Below are 25031 nucleotides of genomic sequence, written 5' to 3'. Positions count from 1 at the left end.
AGCGGAGATTGAAACCCTAGATAAGGATACCATGTTATTGACCCTAGGATATATAAAAGATGCTGTCTTATATTTAAGACATGCTCAAAGAGACATTGGTCTACCAGGTTCTAGTGTCAACGCTATGTCGATTTCTGCTAGATGTGTCCTGTGGAACATGCAATGGACAGATGATGCCGACTAAAAGAGGCATATATGGAGGTTTTACCTTACAAGGGTGAGGAATTGGGTGGAGAAGGGCTCTCGGACCTGGTCTCCACAGCTATAGCTGGTAAATCTGATCTTTTGCCTTATATTCCCTCAAAAGAAAGCACGACATTATCAAATGCAGTCCTTTCGGTCGCAGAAAAACAAGAAAGTACGAGGAGCGTCCTTTCTTACCAGAGGTAAGGGCGCAGGGCACAGCTAGTTCCAAGGAACAGAAGTCCTCCCCGGCCTCTACTAAATCCACCGCATGACGCTGGGGCTCCGCTAAGGGAGTCCGCCCCAGTGGGAGCACGTCTTCGACTCTTCAGCCACATCTGAGTTCACTCACAGGTGGATCCCTGGGCAATAGAAATTGTTTCTCAGGGTTACAAGCTGGAATTCAAAGAGGTGCCTCCTCGCCGGTTTTCCTTATTGGCCCTACCGGCTTCTCCCCCAGAAAGGGAGATAATATTAAATACAATTCACACATTGTATCTCCAACAGGTGGTGCTCAAGGTTCCCCTCCTTCAACAAGGAAGGGGATATTACTCAACCTTGGCTGTAGTCCCGAAACCGGACGGTTCGGTCAGACCTATTTTAAAATTAAAATCTCTGAACCTATACTTGAAAAGGTTCAAATTCGAGGTGGAATCGCTCAGAGCGATCATCGCCAGCCTGGAAGGGGGGGGGGGTTTATGGTGTATCTAGGCATAAAGGCTGCATACTTTCATGTTCCCATTTATCCACCCCATCAGGCGTACCTGAGAATTACGGTACAGTATTGTCATTACCAATTTCAGGGTAATTGGCAGAAATGATGGTGCTCCTACGCAAGCAAGGAGTCACAATTATCCCATACTTGGACAATCTCCTAATAAGGGCGAGATCAAAAGAGCAGTTGTTGAACAGCGTGTCACTTTCACTGAAGGTGTTACAGAAACACGGCTGGATTCTCAATATCCCGAAGTCACAGTTGGTTCCTACGACTCGTCTGACCTTCTGGGGCATGATTCTGGATACAGACCTGAAAAGGGTTTTTCTTCCGATAGAAAAAGCTCAGGAACTCATGACTCGAGTCAAGAACCTGTTGAAGCCAAAACAAGTGTCAGTGCATCATTGCACTCAAGTCTTGGGAAAAATGGTGGCGACGTACGAAGCCATTCCCTTCGGCAGGTTCCATGCAAGGACTTTCCAATGGGACCTATTGGACAAATGGTCCGGGTCACATCTGCAAATGCATCAGCGGATCACCCTGTCCCCCAGGGCCAGGGTATCTCTCCTGTGGTGGCTGCAAAGTGCTCACCTTCTAGAGGGCTGCAGGTTCGGCATTCAGGATCGGATCCTGGTGACCACGGACGCGAGCCTCCGAGGTTGGGGAGCAGTCACACAGGGAAGAAATTTCTAAGGCCTTTGGTCAAGTCAAGAGACTTGTCTTCACATCAACATCCTGGAACTAAGGGCCATATACAACGCCCTACGTCAAGCGGAGACCTTACTTCGCGACCGACCAGTTCTGATCCAGTCAGACAACGTCACCGCAGTAGCTCATGTAAACCGCCAGGGCGGCACAAGGAGCTGAGTGGCAATGGCGGAAGCCACCAGAATTCTTTGCTGGGCGGAGAATCATGTAAGCGCACTGTCAGCAGTGTTCATTCCGGGAGTGAACAACTGGGAAGCAGACTTCCTCAGCAGATACGACCTGCATCCGGGAGAGTGGGGACTTCATCAGGAAGTCTTCGCACAGATTGCAAGTCGGTGGGGACTGCCCCAAATAGACATGATGGCGTCCCGTCTCAACGAAAAGCTACAAAGGTATTGCGCCAGGTCAAGAGATCCTCAGGCGGTAGCTGTGGACGCCCTAGTGACACCCTGGGTGTTCCAGTCGGTCTATGTATTCCCTCCTCTTCCTCTCATACCCAAGGTGTTGAGAATGATAAGAAAAAGAGGAGTGAGAACAATAATCATTGTTCCGGATTGGCCACGAAGGGCCTGTCAAAGTCGAAAAATATCGTTATTCTCATGCCTTGTACTAACCCCATGCGCTTGCCCGCTGCACGCGCACATTCTCTCCCGTGCGTGCGCATATTCGCAGTTGCGTGACGGCGCTTCCACGGACATGCGCTCAAGCGCGTGGTATGTGCATTTATGGTAGAATTTGTGTGCGTCTGGCGGGCGACTCAATTGTTACATAGTTAATCCAAATAGTGTATTTTGTAGGTTATGGTCTCCTTAATAATATCAGTAAGTTTGTTTAGTGTAACTGGTTTATGGACAGAGAAATCCCTCTTTACATGATACGAAGGGTCAGACAGGTTTTGAGCAGTGGTGTTTGGTATGCAACGGTAGAGTATATTATTAGTAACATTCCGGTGTTGGTTTGAGAGAAATTAATCGCTCCTGCGAATAGTTATGTTTATAAGAAGTTTATGGACATTTGCTATATTTGCAGTTCATTATCCATGCGGCGGGAATCCTGAGATTCCCTCCCACCTGAGCAGTATGAAATAGTCGCAGCCCACCTGTTTGAATCAACCTATGACCTTTTGTTATAATGTAAGGACAGATTCCTGCGTCCAATGAACAATGAGATTGTAGGCCCCTTAGTAGTGTACTGTATGCAGTGTATATAAGGCAGCCAGCTTGGGCCAGCTCAGTCTACTCTCCACAAAAGGTTTTCATCACTGACTAACTTGAGAGCTGGTACCAGGACTGCGCAGCGATCATTCCCCAGTGTGTAAGTTTTTCTCTGTAACCAACTTGTTCTCTGTTTGTATTTGCCATACTCTCTCTCTCTCTCTCTCTGTTATTGTTACGCTGTTGTATATTGTATATGTGTAGATATTATGTTTAGATATTGATGTTAGTCTGTAGTGTATAAGATGTTAACTGTATTTTTCCCTTTTTACATAACTAAATCTCGTTAGTAAAGGTTTTGGAAACTTAGCAAGGTATTGTGTGTTTATTACATTGTTGAGAGTATTCAGAGCGTCTCAATCGCTCAAGAGGCTTTTATATAATAGAGGTTAATTAGCATTGCATTGTGTTCACATTACAAAACCAAGGTTTACAGTATAGGCTCAGCCTTTCATTGTGTTGCATACAAGGTTTACTGTGTGTCATCCTGTGAGTGTCTGCGCCGCTCGTGTTCCTCTTGTGGGCACAGCGTCCGCTAGCTAGTAGCGTAGCATTACGGTACTCGGACCGCCTATAGCGTGCTCGATACCCAGCTAAGCCGTGAGCGAACGTGTCGCTCGTGCGTCTCGACCACGGCCTTGCGTCTGCTACGCTAAGTGCGTACCCTTACGGTACCCCGTACGCCCATTGCGTACTGAGTCTCTTACCAATATATAGTGAATGTTATAAGATAAATATTTAGCTTTATCAGGCCTGATATCCGGATCTGCAGGAAATGCTCACAGAAGATCCGTGGCCTCTTCCTCTAAGACAGGACCTGTTGCAACAGGGTCCCTGTCTGTTCTAAGACTTACCGCGGCTGCGTTTGACGGCATGGCGGTTGAACGCCGGATCCTAGCGGAAAAAGGTATTCCGGATGAGGTCATTCCTACGCTAATAAAGGCTAGGAAGGACGTGACATCTAAACATTATCACCGAATATGGCGAAAATATGTTTCTTGGTGTGAGGCCAGGAATGCTCCTACGGAAGATTTCCATCTAGGCCGTTTTCTTCACTTCCTACAAACTGGAGTGAATTTGGGCCTAAAATTAGGCTCCATTAAAGTTCAGATTTCGGCCTTATCCATTTTCTTTCAAAAGGAATTGGCCTCTCTACCTGAAGTACAGACTTTTGTGAAGGGAGTACTGCATATTCAGCCTTATTTTGTACCTCCGGTGGCGCCTTGGGACCTTAACGTGGTGTTAAGTTTCCTTAAGTCACATTGGTTTGAACCACTTAGAACAGTGGAGTTGAAATATCTCACTTGGAAGGTGGTCATGTTGTTAGCCTTGGCTTCGGCTAGGCGAGTTTCGGAATTTGCGGCTTTATCACATAAAAGCCCCTATCTGGTTTTCCATATGGATAGAGCGGAATTGCGGACCCGTCCTCAATTCCTACCTAAGGTGGTCTCATCCTTTCATATGAACCAACCTATTGTGGTGCCTGTGGCTACACGTGACTTGGAGGATTCCGAGTCCCTTGATGTGGTCAGGGCTTTGAAAATTGACGTGGCCAGAACGGCTAGGATCAGAAAAACAGAAGCACTGTTTGTCCTGTATGCAGCCAACAAGGTCGGCGGCCCTGCTTCAAAGCATACTATTGCTCGCTGGAACTGTAACACGATTCAGCAGGCGCATTCTACGGCAGGATTGCCGTTACCAAAATCGGTTAAGGCCCATTCCACTAGGAAGGTGGGCTCATCTTGGGCGGCTGCCCGAGGGGTCTCGGCACTACAGCTGTGCCGAGCTGATACTTGGTCGGGGTCAAACACCTTTGCAAAGTTCTATAAGTTTGATACCCTGGCTGAGGAGGACCTCCTGTTTGCTCAATCGGTGCTGCAGAGTCATCCGCACTCTCCCGCCCGTTTGGGAGCTTTGGTATAATCCCCATGGTCCTTACGGAGTCCCAGCATCCTCTAGGACGTTACAGAAAATAAGATTTTAAACCTACCGGTAAATCTTTTTCTCGTAGTCCGTAGAGGATGCTGGGTGCCCGTCCCAAGTGCGGACTTCTTCTGCAAGACTTGTATATAGTTTTGCTTACATAAGGGTTATGTTATAGTTTTCATCTGTCTTGAACTGATGCTATGTTGTTTTCATACTGTTAACTGGTTAGTATATCACAAGTTATACGGTGTGATTGGTGTGGCTGGTATGAATCTTGCCCTTGGATTAACAAAAATCCTTTCCTCATACTGTCCGTCTCCTCTGGGCAGTTTCTCTAACTGAGGTCTGGAGGAGGGGCATAGAGGGAGAAGCCAGTGCACACCCAGATCCAAAGTCTTTCTTAAAGTGCCCATGTCTCCTGCGGAGCCCGTCTATCCCCATGGTCCTTACGGAGTCCCAGCATCCTCTACGAACTACGAGAAAAAGATTTACCGGTAGGTTTAAAATCTTATTATCATGAAGGTACAGGGCATAAGGCCCTGTAACATGCTGACCGGCTGTTAGGTTCAGTATTAAGAATTCTCCAAGAATTTTCTTGGTCCTAGTAAGTACTAGACTGGCAGACGTTTAGAGAAGTTGCTTGCTGTAGTCTTGTCTCTGAAATATCTGTGGTCTAGCTCTGTCAATCCATCTGTGCAGTGTTATAATAGTGTCATAGGTTGAAACTTATAGATGTTGCAATATACACTAAAGTCATAAATATATACAGAACTAGTAGAGTCATTTATCAATTAGTGAAAAATTTCACTGTGAGTGATAAATTGCACCAGCCAATCAGCTCCTAACTTCCATTTCACAGACTGTGTTTGAAAAATGACAGTTTGGAGCTGGTTGGCTGTTGCAATTTATCACTCACAGTGAAATGTATCACTCATTGATAAATTAGCTTTTAGGTCTGTTATTGTAAGGTTCCTGAGTTGTTTAGTCTAGCTTGTTTATTTGATTTGGTAGGGCACTAACAGGGTTGTGTTAGAGAACTGTGCAGGTGGTCGTTAAAGGTCTTCTAACAGGGCACTATGGACAGACGATAAGTCAAGGTGACAAAGATAGCTGAGGTAAGCCTCAACTGTATCTGCCTGTGCTTTCCTTTCCTTCTCTTGTCTGGGAAAGCACTTATAGGCATACTTGCCTACTCTCCCGGATTGTCCGTGAGGCTCCCGAAAGTTGGGGGGCACTCCGGCTTCCCCTGAAGAGTAGACAAGTCTTCTGGATTGCTGCCAACTGCCGCACCCAGTGCATCCACACATAACTTCCCCCACTTTTCACCCCCTCTATGCACACAGTAAGCAGCTTTACACATAACAGCCACAGTAGTGTTCCTTACACATAATGACTCCAGTGTAGTGCCAGATACACATAATGTCTCCAGTATAGTGCCAGATATACATAATGGTGGTCATTCCGAGTTGATCGCTCGTTAATTTTTTTCGCAACGGAGCGATTAGTCGCTAATGCGCATGCGCAATGTCCGCAGTGCGACTGCGCCAAGTAAATTTGCTATTAAGTTTGGTGTTTTACTCACGGCATTACAAGGTTTTTTCTTCGTTCTGGTGATCGTAGTGTGATTGACAGGAAGTGGGTGTTTCTGGGCGGAAACTGGCCGTTTTATGGGTGTGTGCGAAAAAACGCTGCCGTTTCTGGGAAAAACGCGGGAGTGTCTGAAGAAACGGGGGAGTGTCTGGGCGAACGCTGGGTGTGTTTGTGACGTCAAACCAGGAACGAAACTGACTGAACTGATCGCAGTGGCAGAGTAAGTCTCGAGCTACTCAGAAACTGCTAAGAAGTGTCTATTCGCAAAACTGCTAATCTTTCGTTCGCAAATCTACTATGCTAAGATTCACTCCCAGTAGGTAGCGGCTTAGCTTGTGCAAAGCTGCTAAAAGCAGCTTGCGAGCGAACAACTCGGAATGAGGGCCAATGTCTCCAGTATAGTGCCAGATATACATAATGTCTACAGCAGAGGTTCTCAAACTCGGTCCTCGGGGGCCCACACAGTGCATGTTTTGCAGGTCTCCTCAGAGAATCACAAGTGAAATAATTAGCTCCACCTGTGGACCTTTTAAAATGTGTCAGTGAGTAATTAATACACCTGTGCACCTGCTGGGTTACCTGCAAAACATGCACTGTGTGGGCCCCCGAGGACCGAGTTTGAGAATCTCTGGTCTACAGTATAGTGCCAGATACAAATAGAGGAATATCCAATTACTCCCAGTAAAACATCGGGTCTGAAAAACGTCCGTTTTCAAACATTTTTCGGACTTTTTTCCTATGTTTCACTGATTTTTTTTTACAGGCTATCCAGATTGATCGCCTGTAACAAAAAAAAAACCCTTTCTCCTGAAAACACACAGGTTTAGTGAAACCTGTGTGTTTTCGTGTGAAACAGACCCGTTTTCGTCCGAAAACGGGGCTGTTTCCAGGGAATGTGCTTCGCCTGCCGGAGGCAGGTGAAACAAAATCCCCGATAAACTGCAGCACGCACCGTTTTATCGGGGCTAATTAGATAGCGCCCGGCGGGACAATTAGCCCTGGTAAATTACCAGGGCTAATTGGATATCCCCCATAATGTCTACAGTAGTGCAGTGCCAGATAGACATGATATGACCCCAGCAGTGCCAGATAGACATGATATGCCCCCAGCAGTGCCAGATAGACATGATATGCCCCCAGCAGTGCCAGATAGACATGATATGCTCCCCAGCAGTGCCAGCTACACATGATATGCCCCCCAGCAGTGCCAGCTGCACATGATATGCCCCCCAGCAGTGCCAGCTACACATGATATGCCCCCAGCAGTGCCAGCTACACATGATATGCCCTCCAGTAGTGCTAGCTACACATGATGTTTCCCACAGCAGTGCCAGATACACATGATATGCCCCATAGCAGTGTCAGATACACATGATATGCCCCACAGCAGTGCCAGATAGACATAATATTTCCCCCAGCTGTGTCAGATACACATGTCCCCACAGTGCCAGATACATTTATGCCCCACAGTGCCAAATACATATATGTCCAACGTGCCAGATACATATATGCATTATGCACCCATAGTGCCAGATACATATATGCCCCCACAGTGCCAGATACTCGATATATATGCCCTTAGTGCTAGATACATATATGCCCCAGTGCCAGATACACATGTCCACACAGTGCCAGATATGCCCACACAGTGCCAGATACATATATGCCCAAAGTGCCAGATACATATATGCCCAAAGTGCCAGATACATATATGCCCCCGCAGTGCCAGATACATATATGCCCCCAGTGCCAGATACATGTATGCCCCAGTACCAGATACATATATGCCCCAGTGTCAGATACACATGTCCACACTGTGCAAGATATTCCCACACAGTGCCAGATACATATATGCCCCCCAGTGTCAGATACACACCCCCACAGTGACAGATATGCCCCCAGTGCTAGATACACATATCCCCACACAGTGCCAGATATGCACCCAGTGCCAGATACACATGTCCCCAGAGTGCCAGATATGCCCCCACAGAACCTGTGTGCCAGCGACGAGGTAGGAGGAGTGCTGTGTGTGTGTGTGTGTGTGTGTGTGTGTGTGTCTCTTGAATGTTTCCAAATCTGTGTTAATCTTCGGAACGCACAATGCGTACAGCACATAGCGGCTCCTGAGTCCCCTCATCAGTGTCATGGAAGTGATGTGTAACGTGATGCTGATGAGGGGGATCTGTAGTTGCTCTGCGCTGCATGCAGCCCTGACTATGCATGCAGAACACAGAGCTGTGGCAGCCCCTGTCTGGGAACAGATGACACTGGGCACCTGTTTTGGGCAATTGCACAGGGCCCCTCTGAATATGGGAACTCTGGGGCGACCTCCCCTGTCCCCAGCCCCTTAATCTAGCCTTGAATTCAGAAATCTCATCTGCAGGGTTGTCAACTGTGTGTGTGTGTGTGTGTGTGTGTGTGTGTGTGTGTGTGTGTGTGTGTGTGTGTGTGTGTATGGGAAGGGGGGTACTCATTACCTGTTGGAGCATCCAGGCACAGGCCTGGGTAAGCTGCTAGGGGGGCATTGTGTTCCTTTGCAGTGCTGCTGATGCATTGAAATGTCTCCCTGTGCTGCTGCCGGTGCCTCGTGCGTAGTGCAGAGAACAGTGTATGTACATTTTTTTTTAGGAGGTTTGGTCATGCCTCCCCATGCCCCCTCAGTACCCTGCCTATGGCTGCTTTGGTAAGCCCTGCTGGCTAGACATAACATGAATCGGTAACACACCATCTTGGTGGGAGTATCTGCAAGGGACCCCTCAATATCAGACCTGAGGACATCATCCCAAGTGGAATCACTAAGGTATCTGTTTCATTAATACATAAGGGAGTGAGTTTCCAAATATACAAATTACAAATTTAAACTACTACAATGTTATGGTTCCTGATGATGATCTTACATTTAGGCAAATTACTTGATTAAACACATTAATTACAAGGTAGCAAAACTGTTGGCACTCTGTTAAACTGAGGTTACTTATACCCCTTTCATACCAACAATGCAGGGAATTACCCGGGAATTCGGTCCCAGGATCATGCCGGGACATTCCCGTGTTGGGCCCCGTTTACACCAGCATTTGGAGCTGGGACGTCCTGGGTCGGCACCTTTCATACTGAACCCAGGGTGGCCCTGCATTTTATGAGAATGTTATTAGAAATGGCCTTTTTTAGGCCCACAAAGATGAGGTCATCAGAGAGAGGGAGGGAGAGAGGAAGGGAGGGCAGGTTAATTGTGCACGTACTGTGCCCCCTCCTCTTCTCTGACCGATCAGTAATGTTATCCCAGTCACATCACACTTCTCCTGCAAAGGCAAGAGTAATGCAGCTGGGAGCATGTGTCTGCCTGGCAGCGCAACAATACTGGCACACACCATTTGCATACCTCCCAACATGACCCTCTCCAGGAGGGACAAAATGCTCTGCTTCTGGACTTTTCTCTTCATTTATGATTGCCGGAACCTGTGTTGAACAGGGTCATGGATAAGAAAGGTGTTTCAGCACAGGTGATGGTAATTATAAATTAAGAGGGAAGTCCAGGAGCAGAGCACTGTGTCCGTCCACCACCAGCCTGCCAGCCAACCCCAGCCACACACATGCCAGGGAGGGCTGCTACAGACAGCGCAGCACATACACACATCTGCTGGTGCCTGCTGTAAAATCACAACACCAGGAACCTGCCCTGCATAGCCAATCAGCAGCAGCAGAGGCAACCCGGGAAGGAGGGACAAGTCCCTGCACCATTCACACTGTCCAGGATCCCGGGAAGGTCCTGGGAACAACCCTGGTACATAGCAGGGTTGAAATGCCAGGGCATGGCTCCCGGGATTTTGTCGGGGTCAACCAGGGAAAATAGGCTGGTGTGACAGGGGTATTATGTTTGTGAGAAACAAAATATACTGTAGATGAGAGAATATAATACAAATTATGATTATGCTACTTTCCTGTAAGAACTGGGTTGAGAAGTCTGATAAGAAAAACTGATAAAAAGCAGGAATCGGCCAACAGCCAAATTCCTAAGACATTCAGTAAGTAATTGGCTTTAGGTCACCAGTATTTTAGTCAGTGTTGACAGGGAATAAACTCCAGTCCACACGCATCTTTATGTAAGTGTGCGTGGCTGCGGGGATCTCACTGCAGTACAGACGTTTATCATGATGAGGAATACTGCCAGAAACAGGCTGTACACACTCTTATAAAATGAGGTAATAAACACAAAAACCTAAGGTCTGTTGATTATAATTTGAACTGTCCTATAACCAGTGCAGTATTATATGACGAAATAACATTAATCAAATAGCATAACACAATACAGGGCCAGATTCAGAGATATACGCTAATCCAATAGTTTGCGTACTTCTTCAATGTTTTTAGATCTGCACATGCGTAGGATTTCTACTGTGCATGTGTAGTTCTGTGTCTGCAATGACAGTTGATGCGGCCCCTATGTTGCAGCATGATTTCAGGACATTTCAGTGTACTCCTTTAATATTCAGTGAAATTAGGTAATTGGTCAAGTATCTTAATACTTTTGCAAGGGACTGTGGGGGTGATTCAGCATGAATCACAATGCTGCTGAAATCGAATGTGCAAGGTCTTAAACTGCATTCTCTTTAGAACGCAGTCCAAGACCTGGGGGACGTCACATCGACGCCCACAAATCACGGCGTCGACGCGCCATCACCACCCCCCTGCAGGTGACGTCACAAGCAGCCGCTGCAGCCCAATAGGATAGCCATCTGCCTTTGCAGCTAGGCTGTGCAGACAGAGGGCTACCCTTATCATGCAAGCGCTTTGCTACTTAGTGAAGCGCCCGCATGTTAGCGGAGGTGGGGGGGGGGGGGGGGGTCCCCGGCATGCGGGGTGGACTTGCCCTGTGCTATCAGCGTAAAGGGTTGTTTTTGTGCGATTGTTCGACCTATGCTGACTTGGGCCCTATATATCCTGTATGGGCAGGAGATCTAATTAGAGAATTACTAGCGATAGAGGTGTGAAACACTTAGTTACAGTCTTATTTTTGTTTCAATGTGAATTGGTTGCTCTTTAACAACAGAACTAATGAAAAGATAACAGTAAAACATTTAAAATACCATGGCTGTAATTTATCAAGCATATTTGTTGAAAACGACACTTCTTGTTGTGATTTTAGACGATTTGCAAGAAGCCAGATTTATCAGTTCAAAACTACTGATCTCTGTTCAGATCTTTTCCATTAAAAAAAAATAACAAACCACTGAATATAATAAACTGTAGTAAAACAAAACAGAGCAAAATTGCGGAAATGTAAGTGTGGTAGTAACAAGCGAGATAAGCAAACCCAATTTTGTTCTTACACAGTTACAGCACAAATTTAGACGCACAGTAGCAGAAATGTAAGGAGTGTTCCTAGACGATGACTGGGAGGTAACAGGAGGGTAGCTAAATAGATGCATGGAAATGTTGCATCCAGTGTCATAACTAGACATTTTAGCGCTGTGCGCAAGAAACAGCATTGGCGCCCCCCACCCACATATAAAGCAGGGCCAATGCATGTCACAGGCGCGCCCAAAAATATAGGGGCGTGGCTTCATGGGGAAGGGGCATGGCCACATAGCTCCCTTTTATACAGTACAGCAGGCAGAGCTCCTTATTACACAGTAAGGTAGGTAGAGTCCCCTTTTACACAGTACAGCAGGTAGAGCTCCCTTTAAACAGTACAGCAGGTAGAGTCCCCTTTTACACATTACGGCAGCAGAGTCCCCCTTTTTTACACATTAGGCAGCAGAGTCCCACTTTTTTACACATTACAGCAAGAGAGAGTGAGTGTGATAGAGAGTGAGAGTGTGTGATAGAAAGTGAGAGTGTGTGAGAGAGTGAGTGTATGTGTGTGTATGAGAGAGAGAGAGAGAGTGAGAGTGGAGTGAGAGAGAGTGTGAGAGAGAGAGTGAGAGTGTGTATGTGTGTGTTTTTCACCTGTGTGGGCGATGCGGCATCCAGAACTAACAGGCAGGACTAACAGGAGCAGACACTGATGTACAGGTGCACCCTGCTGAGGAGGCGGCGGTGGGTCTCACTGGTGGGCGGCATCAGTACAGGCTGGGATAGCTCATAGACGGGAGCACGCAGCTGAACGAGAGCTCTCACTCCCTCTCCTCCATTTCAGCAGCGGGGCTCAGAAGGCATGCAGTAGAGACTGCGGCGGCTGAACGAGAGCTCTCACTCCCTCTCCTCCATTTCAGCAGCGGGGCTCACAGGCGGCATACAGTAGAGACTATGGCGGCTGAACGAGCGCTCTCACTCCCTCTCCTCCATTTCAGCAGCGGGGCTCACAGGCGGCATACAGTAGAGACTACGGCGGCTGAACGAGCGCTCTCACTCCCTCTCCTCCATTTCAGCGGCGGGGCTCACAGGCGGCATCAGTAGAGGCTGCGGCAGCTGAACAAGTGCTCTCACTCCCTCTCCTCCATTTCATCGGCGGGGCTCACAGGCAGCATCAGTTGAAGCTGCGACGGCAGCACGCAGCTGACGGAGTGCTCCCACGTGCTCTCCATTCAGTGGCGGCGACGGTGCTCACAGATGGAATTACCGCAGGAGGGACTGTGTGACACCAAATGCCAACTGCGGCACCGCTCCCTGTTCCTTACAGAGGCGGTGGCCGCGGAGTGCGGAAACTGGTGGGGGTGTTGCCAGATGGCGCGCCTTCAGTGCAGTTGAGCAGTGGGCAAGGCACCATCGGCACACACCTAGTTACGGCCCTGGTTGCATCTTATGGAAGTGTTGCTGAAAGTGGTTGCATTACAGATATGCTCAACCTCTCAGATAGGAGGCCGTACTGGGATGGAGAAACTGCACCTACCATAGGGCTGGAGCAAGTTTGGATGGTGTGGCACCAGACAGAAATGCAATACCAGATACTGACAGTGGGTTTCTCAGTGCTTGCACATTTGGATGCACGGTTGTACACCGGGGAACGGCTTTGTAGTGGCTTCAGCATAAAGTCACAGATTGGACTGCAGCAAAAGATGGAAGGACTGTAGCAACTGCATCTGACTCGGAATCAAGCCCATGGTCTATTAATGAACACGGAAAGAGGCCTATTGCTGGTGAGAACTGGAATTTTCACCAGCGATGGGTCACATAGTCCAATACATCTTAGGCTTAAAGTTCTAATGCATAGAAGGTGGTATGGTGAAGCTTATTTAACAAGTATCTCAGGTTGACATTAGAACAAAAGCATTAAAAATGCATTATTCTTATAGAAACATATTTTTTGTGACAAGTGAGAATGAGAATCACCAGAGAGTGATGTCATGCTGTCACAGATGGAACTTGTTGGAACCAAGGATGGCCAGTAAGTGACATATGTACAGATGGGTCCTCATACTGTATACCTAAATATGCCATAAGGCACGAGATGCCCCATGAAACTGATCCGCTTCAAACAGTTTGCATACTGTACCTTATTTTTCTTTCAATTTTGCACATCGCATATGCAGCAAAATACATATGAAAGGGGTCAATGTAATAACCTGATAAAAGGGTACAAAACAAATAAGCAGAGGAAATCCCTATACGTATCACTTGTCAATATGTACTAAAGGGATTTCTCTGCATTTTGGATGCCTGTGCTAAGTGAGTGCTAGATTGTTGCACTGCCATAGGCACCTATAACAGCGCTAAGTGTCCCAGATGTTACTAAAGGTTCACTCAGCTGTTACTAAAGACGGTAAGTGACAGCTGATGGTCACTTACCATCAGCTGTCTTCTCCCGCAGACCCGCACTGGCTTCCTCACTTGTAGCTGCCAAAAACTACTTCTCCTCACTGTAGAAGCAGGAAGTGAGCTTTGTTAATTTGGGCTGGTTGTCAGTAAAGTTTGTTTTAAAAATATCTCTGCTCAGCTGCCTCTGCACTGGATGGGACTCTGAAGACAGGGTGAGTCCAGTGTACTTTTTAGAATTCTTCTCCTGGAGAAGAGTAGAAGGCAACAAAGTTGAAGAGAATTTTGATTTGCTGCATTTAGCCGCTGCAGGAGAGGGAGCTAATGATGTGTTAGCCCAGCCCTGCATTAGCAAAATGCTGCAATTTGCTGGTCAATGAGCAATGGGCAGGGCTAAATGACACAATTATACATAGTTTAGCCTGGTCCCCTCAAAATGGAGCCACGATTCTGGGTATTTTTCCACATTCTCCCTGAATCTTATATAAGAGTAGGTAAGTATGGTCCAAACTTACCAACATTGAAGATCGCCTTTCTAGGAGATGCTCAGAGAGGAGAAGCAGGTGGATAGTGATGGGTATAGGGGTAATCGCACTATTAGGCCACACCCCCTCATGGGAAATTGCCACGAGTGGTGCATATTTGCATAGGAATGGGGCCAAATGACATGATTGGCATAGAAATAAGCCATTAGGCCCACCCCTCTCCTCGGATTGCTATATTAGTCTCTCCATTCTGCCCATTTCTCTAGGAAGTGGGTGGGTTTTGGTAGGGGTGCCCACTGTTCCAGGGCTGCGGGGCACTAATCAAATAATTGTGAGTCTCATGTAGGAGCTGGGAGAGTAGGCAAATATTGTACTTACTGTTCACCCTCCTCGATGGGTCTATTATTAGTAATCGCAGTAGCCACCTCGTGCTTCACAGCAGTAGCAGGCAAAGCAGGAGTGGCATAATCTCCACTATAAGTGGACTTTTGGTACATCTTCCTCTTAGTGTACTAAAGATGCGGGGCTGTGATTTTAACTGTAAAGGAATCATTTTAAACACATACAATGTCGTAGATGAAGCATAATGGAACCTGACGGGAGAAAAAGCTGCTGCCACTAAATCACAGCACTTCATATACAGATTCAGACTCAGTCGCACACAGATGTCCAAATTTTTATACATCAAATTTATCAGTGCAATCCAGCAAAGTAGGTTTATCTCTCCAAGTTGTTTTAAACAATCCAACAGTGGCGGGTCTACATTTCTCTGACGTCCTAGTGGATGCTGGGAACTCCGTAAGGACCATGGGGAATAGACGGGCTCCGCAGGAGACTGGGCACTCTATAAGAAAGATTTGGTACTATCTGGTGTGCACTGGCTCCTCCCTCTATGCCCCTCCTCCAGACCTCAGTTAGATTTCTGTGCCCGGCTGAGCTGGATGCACACTAGGGGCTCTCCTGAGCTCCAAGAAAGAAAGTTTAATTTAGGTTTTTTATTTTACAGTGAGACCTGCTGGCAACAGGCTCACTGCAACGAGGGACTAAGGGGAGAAGAAGCGAACCTACCTGCTTGCAGCTAGCTTGGGCTTCTTAGGCTACTGGACACCATTAGCTCCAGAGGGATCGACCGCAGGACCCGTCCTTGGTGTTCGTTCCCGGAGCCGCGCCGCCGTCCCCCTTACAGAGCCAGAAGCATGAAGATGGTCCGGAAAATCGGCGGCAGAAGACTTCAGTCTTCACTAAGGTAGCGCACAGCACTGCAGCTGTGCGCCATTGCTCCTCATTACACACTTCACACTCCGGTCACTGAGGGTGCAGGGCGCTGGGGGGGGGGGCGCCCTGAGCAGCAATAAAAACACCTTGGCTGGCAAAATAACCACAATATATAGCCCCAGAGGCTATATATGTGGTAATTACCCCCGCCAGAATACAGAAAATAGCGGGAGAAAAGTCAGACGAAAAAGGGGCGGAGCCATCTCCCTCAGCACACTGGCGCCATTTTTCCCTCACAGTTCCGCTGGAAGGAAGCTCCCTGACTCTCCCCTGCAGTCTACACTACAGAAAGGGTAAAAAAGAGAGGGGGGCACTAAATTTAGGCGCAGTTTAATACTATAAGCAGCTATAAAGGGTCATAATTCAGTTAGTCCCTGCATTATTATAGCGCTCTGGTGTGTGCTGGCATACTCTCTCTCTGTCTCCCCAAAGGGCTTTTGTGGGGTCCTGTCTCCTTTAAGAGCATTCCCTGTGTGTGTGCGGTGTGTCGGTACGGCTGTGTCGACATGTTTGATGAGGAGACTTATGTGGAGGCGGAGCAGATGCCTGTAAATGTGATGTCACCCCCTGCGGGGCAGACACCTGAGTGGATGGATTTATGGAAGGAATTACGTGCAAGTGTCGACTCCTTACATAAAAATTTGACGACATGCAAAATGCGGGACAGCCGGCTTCTCAGCTCGTGCCTGCCCAGACGACTCAAAGGCCATCAGGGGCTCTAAAGCGCCCGCTACCTCAGATGGCAGACACAGATGTCGACACGGATACTGATACCAGTGTCGACGACGATGAGTCAAATTTAATGTCCACTAGGGCCATTCGTTGCATGATTGAGGCAATGAAAGAGGTATTACACCTTTCGGATATAAACCCAGGTACCTCAAAAAAGGGTATTATGTTGGGGAGAAAAAACTACCTATAGTTTTTCCCCCATCTGAAGAATTAAATGAAGTGTGTGAAGAAGCGTGGGCTTTCCCCGATAAAAAATTGGTGATTTCAAAAAAATTACTAATGGCGTTCCCTTTCTCGCCAGAAGATAGGTCACGTTGGGAAACTCCCCATAGGGTGGATAAAGCGCTCACACGTTTGTCTAAAAAGGTGGCACTACCGTCTTCGGATACGGCCGCCCTAAAGGAACCTGCTGATAGAAAGCAGGAGGCTATCCTAAAGTCTATATATACACACACTGGTGTTATACTGAGACCAGCTATTGCTTCAGCGTGGATGTGCAGTGCTGCTGCTGCTTGGTCAGATTCCCTGTCGGAAAATATTGACACCCTAGACAGGGACACTATATTGCTAACCGTAGAGCATATAAAAGACTCAGTCTTGTACATGAGAGATGCACAGAGGGAGATCTGCCGGCTGGCATCTAGAATAAGTGCATTATCCATTTCTGCTAGGAGAGGCTTATGGACTCGGCAGTGGACAGGAGATGCAGATTCTAAAAGGCACATGGAAGTTTTGCCTTATAAGGGTGAGGAGTTATTCGGGGATGGTCTTTCAGACCTTGTTTCCACAGCTACAGCTGGGAAGTCAGCATTTTGCCCCATGTCCCCTCACAGCCTAAGAAAGCGCCGTATTACCAGGTACAGTCCTTTCGACCCCAGAAAAACAGGCGGGGAAAAGGCGGGTCCTTTCTGTCTAGAGGCAGAGGAAGGGGGAAAAAGCTGCAACACACAGCAGGTTCCCAGGACCAAAAGTCCTCCCCCGCTTCTTCCAAATCCGCCGCATGACGGTGGGGCTCCACAGGCGGAGCCAGGTACGGTGGGGGGCCGGCTCAAAAATTTCAGCGATCAGTGGGTCCGCTCACGGGTGGATCCCTGGATCCTTCAAGTAGTATCTCAGGGGTACAAGCTGGAATTCGAGGCGCCTCCCCCCCCCCCCCCGTTTCCTCAAATCGGCCTTACCGACAACTCCCTCGGGCAGGGAGGCTGTGCTAGAGGCCATTCACAAGCTGTATTCCCAGCAGGTGATAGTCAAGGTACCCCTACTTCAACAAGGACGGGGTTACCATTCCACACTGTTTGTGGTACCGAAACCGGACGGTTCGGTGAGACCCATTTTAAATTTGAAAGCCTTGAACACATACATAAAAAAATTCAAGTTCAAGATGGAATCGCTCAGGGCGGTTATAGCAAGCCTGGACGAGGGGGATTACATGGTATCCCTGGACATCAAGGATGCTTACCTGCATGTCCCCATTTACCTTACTCACCAGGAGTACCTCAGATTTGTGGTACAGGATTGCCATTGCCAATTCCAGACACTACCGTTTGGACTGTCCACGGCACCGAGGGTGTTTACCAAGGTAATGGCAGAAATGATGATACTCCTTCGAAAAAAGGGAGTTTTAATTATCCCGTACTTGGACGATCTCCTTATAAAGGCGAGGTCCAGGGAGCAGTTACTGGTCGGAGTAGCACTATCTCGGGATGTGCTACAACAGCATGGCTGGATTCTAAACATTCCGAAGTCACAACTGGTTCCTTCCACTCGCTTACTGTTCCTGGGGATGATTTTGGACACAGAACAGAAAAAAGTGTTTCTCCCGCAGGAGAAAGCCAAGGAGCTGTCATCTCTAGTCAGAGACCTCCTAAAACCAAAACGGGTATCGGTGCATCACTGCACACGAGTCCTGGGAAAAATGGTGGCTTCATACGAAGCAGTTCCATTCGGCAGGTTCCATGCAAGGACCTTCCAGTGGGACCTCTTGGACAAGTGGTCGGGATCGCATCTTCAGATGCATCAACTGATAACCCTGTCTCCAAGGACCAGGGTGTCTCTACTGTGGTGGCTGCAGAGTGCTCATCTTCTAGAGTGCCGCAGATTCGGCATACAGGACTGGGTCCTGGTGACCACGGATGCCAGCCTTCGAGGCTGGGGAGCAGTCACACAGGGAAGAAACTTCCAAGGACTATGGTCAAGTCAGGAGACTTCCCTGCACATAAATATTCTGGAACTAAGGGCCATTTACAATGCCCTAAGTCAGGCAAAACCCCTGCTTCAAAACCAGCCGGTACTGATCCAGTCAGACAACATCACGGCAGTCGCCCATGTAAACCGACAGGGCGGCACAAGAAGCAGGATGGCGATGGCAGAAGCCACAAGGATTCTCCGATGGGCGGAAAATCACATAATAGCACTGTCGGCAGTGTTCATTCTGGGAGTGGACAACTGGGAAGCAGACTTCCTCAGCAGACACGACCTACACCCGGGAGAGTGGGGACTTCATCCAGAAGTCTTCCTACTGTTGGTAAACCGTTGGGAAAGGCCACAGGTGGACATGATGGCGTCCCGCCTCAACAAAAAGCTAAAGAGATATTGCGCCAGGTCAAGGGACCCTCAGGCGATAGCTGTGGGCGCGCTAGTGACACCGTGGGTGTACCAGTCGGTTTATGTGTTCCCTCCTCTGCCTCTCATACCAAAGGTATTGAGAATAATAAGAAGGCGGGGAGTAAGAACGATACTCGTGGTTCCGGATTGGCCAAGAAGAGCTTGGTACCCAGAACTTCAAGAAATGATATCAGAGGACCCATGGCCTCTACCGCTCAGACAGGATCTGCTACAGCAGGGGCCCTGTCTGTTCCAAGACTTACCGCGGCTGCGTTTGACGGTATGGCGGTTGAATTCCGGATCCTAAAGGAAAAGGGCATTCCGGAGGAAGTCATTCCTACGCTCATAAAAGCCAGGAAAGAAGTAACCGCAAACCATTATCACCGTATTTGGCGGAAATATGTTGCGTGGTGTGAGGCCAGGAAGGCCCCAACAGAGGAATTTCAGCTGGGTCGTTTTCTGCACTTCCTACAGTCAGGAGTGACTGTGGGCCTAAAATTGGGTTCCATTAAGGTCCAGATTTCGGCTCTGTCGATTTTCTTCCAGAAAGAACTGACTTCACTGCCTGAAGTTCAAACTTTAGTAAGTGGGGGTGCTTCATATTCAGCCCCCTTTCGTGCCTCCTGTGGCACCTTGGGATCTCAATGTGGTGTTGAGTTTCCTAAAATCACATTGGTTTGAACCACTTAAAACTGTGGATCTGAAATATCTCACGTGGAAAGTGGTCATGTTATTGGCCTTGGCTTCGGCCAGGCGTGTGTCAGAATTGGCGGCTTTGTCATGTAAAAGCCCTTATCTGATTTTCCATATGGATAGGGCAGAATTGAGGACTCGTCCCCAGTTTCTCCCTAAGGTGGTATCAGCTTTTCACTTGAACCAACCTATTGTGGTGCCTGCGGCTACTAGGGACTTGGAGGATTCCAAGTTACTGGACGTAGTCAGGGCCTTGAAAATTTATGTTTCCAGGACGGCTGGAGTCAGGAAAACTGACTCACTTTTTATCCTGTATGCACCCAACAAAATAGGTGCTCCTGCTTCTAAGCAGACTATTGCTCGCTGGATTTGTAGCACAATTCAGCTGGCGCATTCTGCGGCTGGATTACCGCATCCAAAATCAGTAAAAGCCCATTCCACGAGGAAGGTGGGCTCATCTTGGGCGGCTGCCCGAAGGGTCTCGGCTTTACAACTTTGCCGAGCTGCAACTTGGTCAGGGGCAAACACGTTTGCTAAATTCTACAAATTTGATACCCTGGCTGAGGAGGACCTTGAGTTTTCTCATTCGGTGCTGCAGAGTCATCCGCACTCTCCCGCCCGTTTGGGAGCTTTGGTATAATCCCCATGGTCCTTACGGAGTTCCCAGCATCCACTAGGACGTCAGAGAAAATAAGATTTTACTCACCGGTAAATCTATTTCTCGTAGTCCGTAGTGGATGCTGGGCGCCCATCCCAAGTGCGGATTGTCTGCAATACTTGTATATAGTTATTGACTAACTAAAGGGTTATTGTTGAGCCATCTGTTGAGAGGCTCAGTTGTATTTCATACTGTTAACTGGGTATAGTATCACGAGTTATACGGTGTGATTGGTGTGGCTGGTATGAGTCTTACCCGGGATTCAACATCCTTCCTTATTGTGTCAGCTCTTCCGGGCACAGTATCCTAACTGAGGTCTGGAGGAGGGGCATAGAGGGAGGAGCCAGTGCACACCAGATAGTACCAAATCTTTCTTATAGAGTGCCCAGTCTCCTGCGGAGCCCGTCTATTCCCCATGGTCCTTACGGAGTTCCCAGCATCCACTACGGACTACGAGAAATAGATTTACCGGTGAGTAAAATCTTATTTTTTGGGGCCCTGAAGCTTGAATTTTTATGAAAATGGGCCCCTCCGGGATTAGGGGCTGTGAAGCTTAAGATTCATTAGTTTCATAGTAGATCTGCCACTGTTGTTTGTATTTGTAGTGTGCTACAAATACACACTTGCATCAGCTCCATTACCGAGATGGCCCTTGTACTTTAATCTACGCATATACAGTGCCATATTGTCACTGTGTTTGATTGCCACAGTAGTACACAGATGTGTACTATATAGCTTTGTGGTGTACCTTGCAGAATCCTGCAGAATCCTGCCTACATGTCTGACCGACTGATCCGATGGATGCTTCGCTCCATCCCTGCTATCTGTGTACATAACTATGACTATGGCTGCCCTAAAGCTGTGCACTATAAATACAAAGTCCTGGTTACGTCTTTACGGCTGGTGTGTCTACAACACTACTTAACGCTGATGTCTACTCTTAACAAATAGTACACACATACTGGATCAACATTATTTAGTTAATCAATCTGACTCCCCCCAAAACATGGCTCACTGTGAAACCAGTTCATACCTGAATATGATAAAGTATTTTACGTTTGAAACACTTCGTCCAGGGGAGCCAAATTTCTCTCCTTCTGTCAAAAGCTGGCTGAAGCATGAATAAAGAACGCTTATTTTTGCAGTAAAGAGATGGTCTGGTGCCCAATTTATTCATACATATATATTGTCGCTGTGTCTTCATTCACACCAGTATCTACTTATACCTATGTGCTATATAGCCTGTATGTGTGGTGACCTCTTGCTCACTTATTGCCCACATCCATAAGCTCAGATGCCTCAGGGATATTTTTCAGAAAAGTAGGTAGTGAGTGACTTCATGGCAACAAAAAATGTATACGATTGTGGGGAACTGTTTATAAAAAAGCCCAGAGAGCAACAAAGTTACAGTACTTGCTGTCATTATCGGACAATTTTTTCCTATATCAAAGCATGTATGGTCCAAACATTACAGATTTCTAATAATCCACAGAAAATATATTGGATCATTACCTGACATGTTAATAAATGTGATTTAAAGATGACAACTTGTGTGTATGGTTATCTTCTGATATCATTAATAGGCCCCAATTAATTTATAAGCAGTGATTGCTGGTTTAACCCAAATGTTTTTTGTTTTTTTTCAAAACCCACTCTGTTTTATTACTATTCAGATTTATTTAATTACTAGTTGTGGTACCTGTTCTTCTTACGGGAGTTTCTGATTTTCACATTTGTAAATATAAATGTGTTAAAAATGTGGTAAATCTATAGAGCTGTGAATTTGAGACGTCTTAATGTAAGCAAATATTAATCCATGGTTCTTGGCGTTACCCAAGGAGCACCCGTAGCAGATATGGTAAAAAGTGACAGGAGCATTTTTGTAGTTTATTAAAATCTACACCCTGGAGGCGCAATCCAAATTTTGATCCGATTGTCCGTTTCGGCTTTATCGTTCACGCTACGCAAGCCACGCATCGGTAATGACGTCAGTATGTCAACCCCCTTTTCATCCCCTTATTGGAGGTTTATTAAAATTCTAATTATGTATTTTTTCTGTTTCCCACCTGCAGAATACCTATGTTAAATTTCATCTTCCTAACATATCGGGAAGTAAGAGAATTAGTGATGAGTGAGTGAGGGCTTTCGCATTTTTGTAATTTATTAAATTCTACACACTGGAGGTGCAATCCAAATTTTGATCCAATTGGCCGTTTAGGCGTTATCGCTCATGCAACGCAGGCCAGGCATCGGTAATGACATCATTATGTCAACCCCCCTTTCATCCCCTTATTAAAATTCTAATTACATAGTTTTCCTATTTCCCACTTGAAGAATACCTATGTTAGATTTCAGCTTCCTAACATTAGTGATGAGTCAGTCAGTCAGTCAGTGAGTGAGTGAGTGAGGGCTTTTGCATTCATATATAGATAATAAGTAATAAGTAGGACTAATGCTTAACATTAACTTTTTCCATTTCATCTATCTCTGAGTGTACTTTGTATGTATTAATATGTTTAGTTTATCTGCATGTATTCAGAAGTAATAGGAATATTAAGCTGTAAAAAAAATTATTTTATTGAAAGATATAAGATAAATAAAATCAAAGCCTAATAACATTGTTAGAAATCATTAAAACATGATTGATCAATGTTTCTAATACAGGATTCTTTCATTAAAACATTAATGCAATCTGGTTTAAATAAAAAAAAGTGTTTTAAACCAAAAAAAGCACTGAATTGAAATCAAACGCTATTTTAATTTAAACCATTTTTTTTGTTTGTTTGTTTAAACCAGTTTTTTTGGTGGGTTTTGCATTAATGTTGTAATAAACACAAAATAGTTTTTTTTCCCCAACCCTGGTTACAAGTGATAAGCCCAGATTCATAATAGTCGAATCTAGCCCAATGTGACCAACTATGCGTGTGGTGCTCACTCCAAAGTCGGGTAACCTGACTTGTCGGAAAGCAGGTGGATCGGCGGAATACCAGCCGATCTGTCTGCTGCTGTCAGAAACGGGCCCAAATCCGACAGGTTTTGGCCCCCTTTTTGACAAACTCAATCCGACTTGAAAACAAGTCAATTGAGGTGAGGAGACGGGGAGTGGTGCGGCGGGCTATAGGGATCGGTTATGAGAGGTACCTTGATGGCCGTCGCCCAGCCAGGCACCTCTCTCCCTGCAGTGCCTCCACCGCCGCCACAGACATCACCCCCACTGCCAGCTCTGGACGCTGATCACAGCTTCCCTTCTGGCCGCCACACTGTTCCCCCCCGCCGCCGCCGCTCACTTTTTCCCCCGCCGGCCGCCGCTCACTGTTCCCCCCGCCGGCCGCCACTCACTGTTCCCCACGCCGCTGCTGTCTGCGCATCCGGCAGCCGCTGGCAGCAGCAGCAGGACAAGGCACAGGGAACGGCCAAATCTGACAGTCAGATTTGGCCGCTCTTTGAATAGGGTTTGTTGGGTCCATTCCGACAACTGCATGTTGGAATGGACCTGACTCTTATTGAATATACCCCTAAGTCTAAAGGCCATTACTGACTTCATATTGTCCTGGATGTCTCTGCAGCATTTTACACTGGTGACCACTCTCTTCTCATACAAACACTACAATCCCCAGGTTTCCAGGACACAGATCTATCCTACAGTAGTTCTCATCCTACCTATCTAAATGTTTTTTCCTGGTAAATTTTTTGGGACCCACCTAATCTTTGCTTCCTCTACCAGTTGAAGTACCGTAAGGCTGAGTCCTACTGTAGGTCCTCTGCTTTTCTCAATCTATACCACCTCTCTTGGCAAACTAATCAGTTCTGTCTCTATGCAGGTGATACACAAATTTACCTATCCTCCCCAGACTTATCATATGTATTGGTCTTTGCTAGTGAATGTCTTCATGCCATTTCATTTTGGATCTCATCTCACCTCCTCATTAAAACATAGAACTTGACGGCAGATAAGAACCTCTTGGCCCATCTAGTCTGCCCTTTTTTCTTTTATCGGTTTCAACCCTTTTTTGTTCCTTAAGGTGGGTACACACTAATAGATATATCTGCAGATCAATTGATCTGCAGATATATCTATGGACGGATCGAGCAGTGTGTTCAGCATACACACTGCTCGATCCGTCGGGGACTGACGTCATGAACCGGGCGGGCGTGTACACACGCCCGCCCAGTTCAGCTGTCAATCACCGCCGGCCGCCGTAGCATGTGTACAGGCGGTCGGCCGACCGCCCCGTACACACACAGCGACGCGCCAATATATCGGTAGATATATTGGCCGTCGGCTGTGCTGCGCGGCCGACGCGATACGTCTGTGAACTACAGAGTCCACAGACGTATCGGCCGTACACACTGGCCGACGGTCCCGCGATATATCGGCCGTTCAAGAGAACGGCCGATATATCGACCAGTGTGTACGGGCCTTTAGGTCTTTGTAAGGTTATTCTAATGCATATCTTAAGTATGTTTAAAATAAAATTGCTTTACTTTTTTAGACTCTACCACCTCTAATGGGAGGCTATTACACTTATCCACTATCCTTTCTTTGAAGTTATTTT

General features: G+C 47.0%; 1 protein-coding gene across 2 annotated transcripts in view; it reads right to left on the bottom strand.

The window, feature by feature from the left end:
* The window catches only part of ADAMTS10 (ADAM metallopeptidase with thrombospondin type 1 motif 10), a 291074-nt gene that overhangs the window by 219307 nt on the left and 46736 nt on the right, over positions 1 to 25031 (bottom strand). The window contains exon 1 of one of the 2 annotated variants that reach the window (XM_063916373.1): positions 14062 to 14141. The exons of the other annotated variant lie outside the window; for it this stretch is intronic. The gene's annotated coding sequence lies outside the window, so the exon portion shown is untranslated. Of the gene's footprint in view, positions 1 to 14061; positions 14142 to 25031 lie in introns of those variants that run through there. 2 annotated transcript variants of the gene reach the window in all.

The sequence above is a fragment of the Pseudophryne corroboree genome, chromosome 1 (assembly GCF_028390025.1).
Source record: "Pseudophryne corroboree isolate aPseCor3 chromosome 1, aPseCor3.hap2, whole genome shotgun sequence".
NCBI classification, from domain to species: domain Eukaryota; kingdom Metazoa; phylum Chordata; class Amphibia; order Anura; family Myobatrachidae; genus Pseudophryne; species Pseudophryne corroboree.
This window is presented reverse-complemented; position numbering and strand designations above follow the sequence as displayed.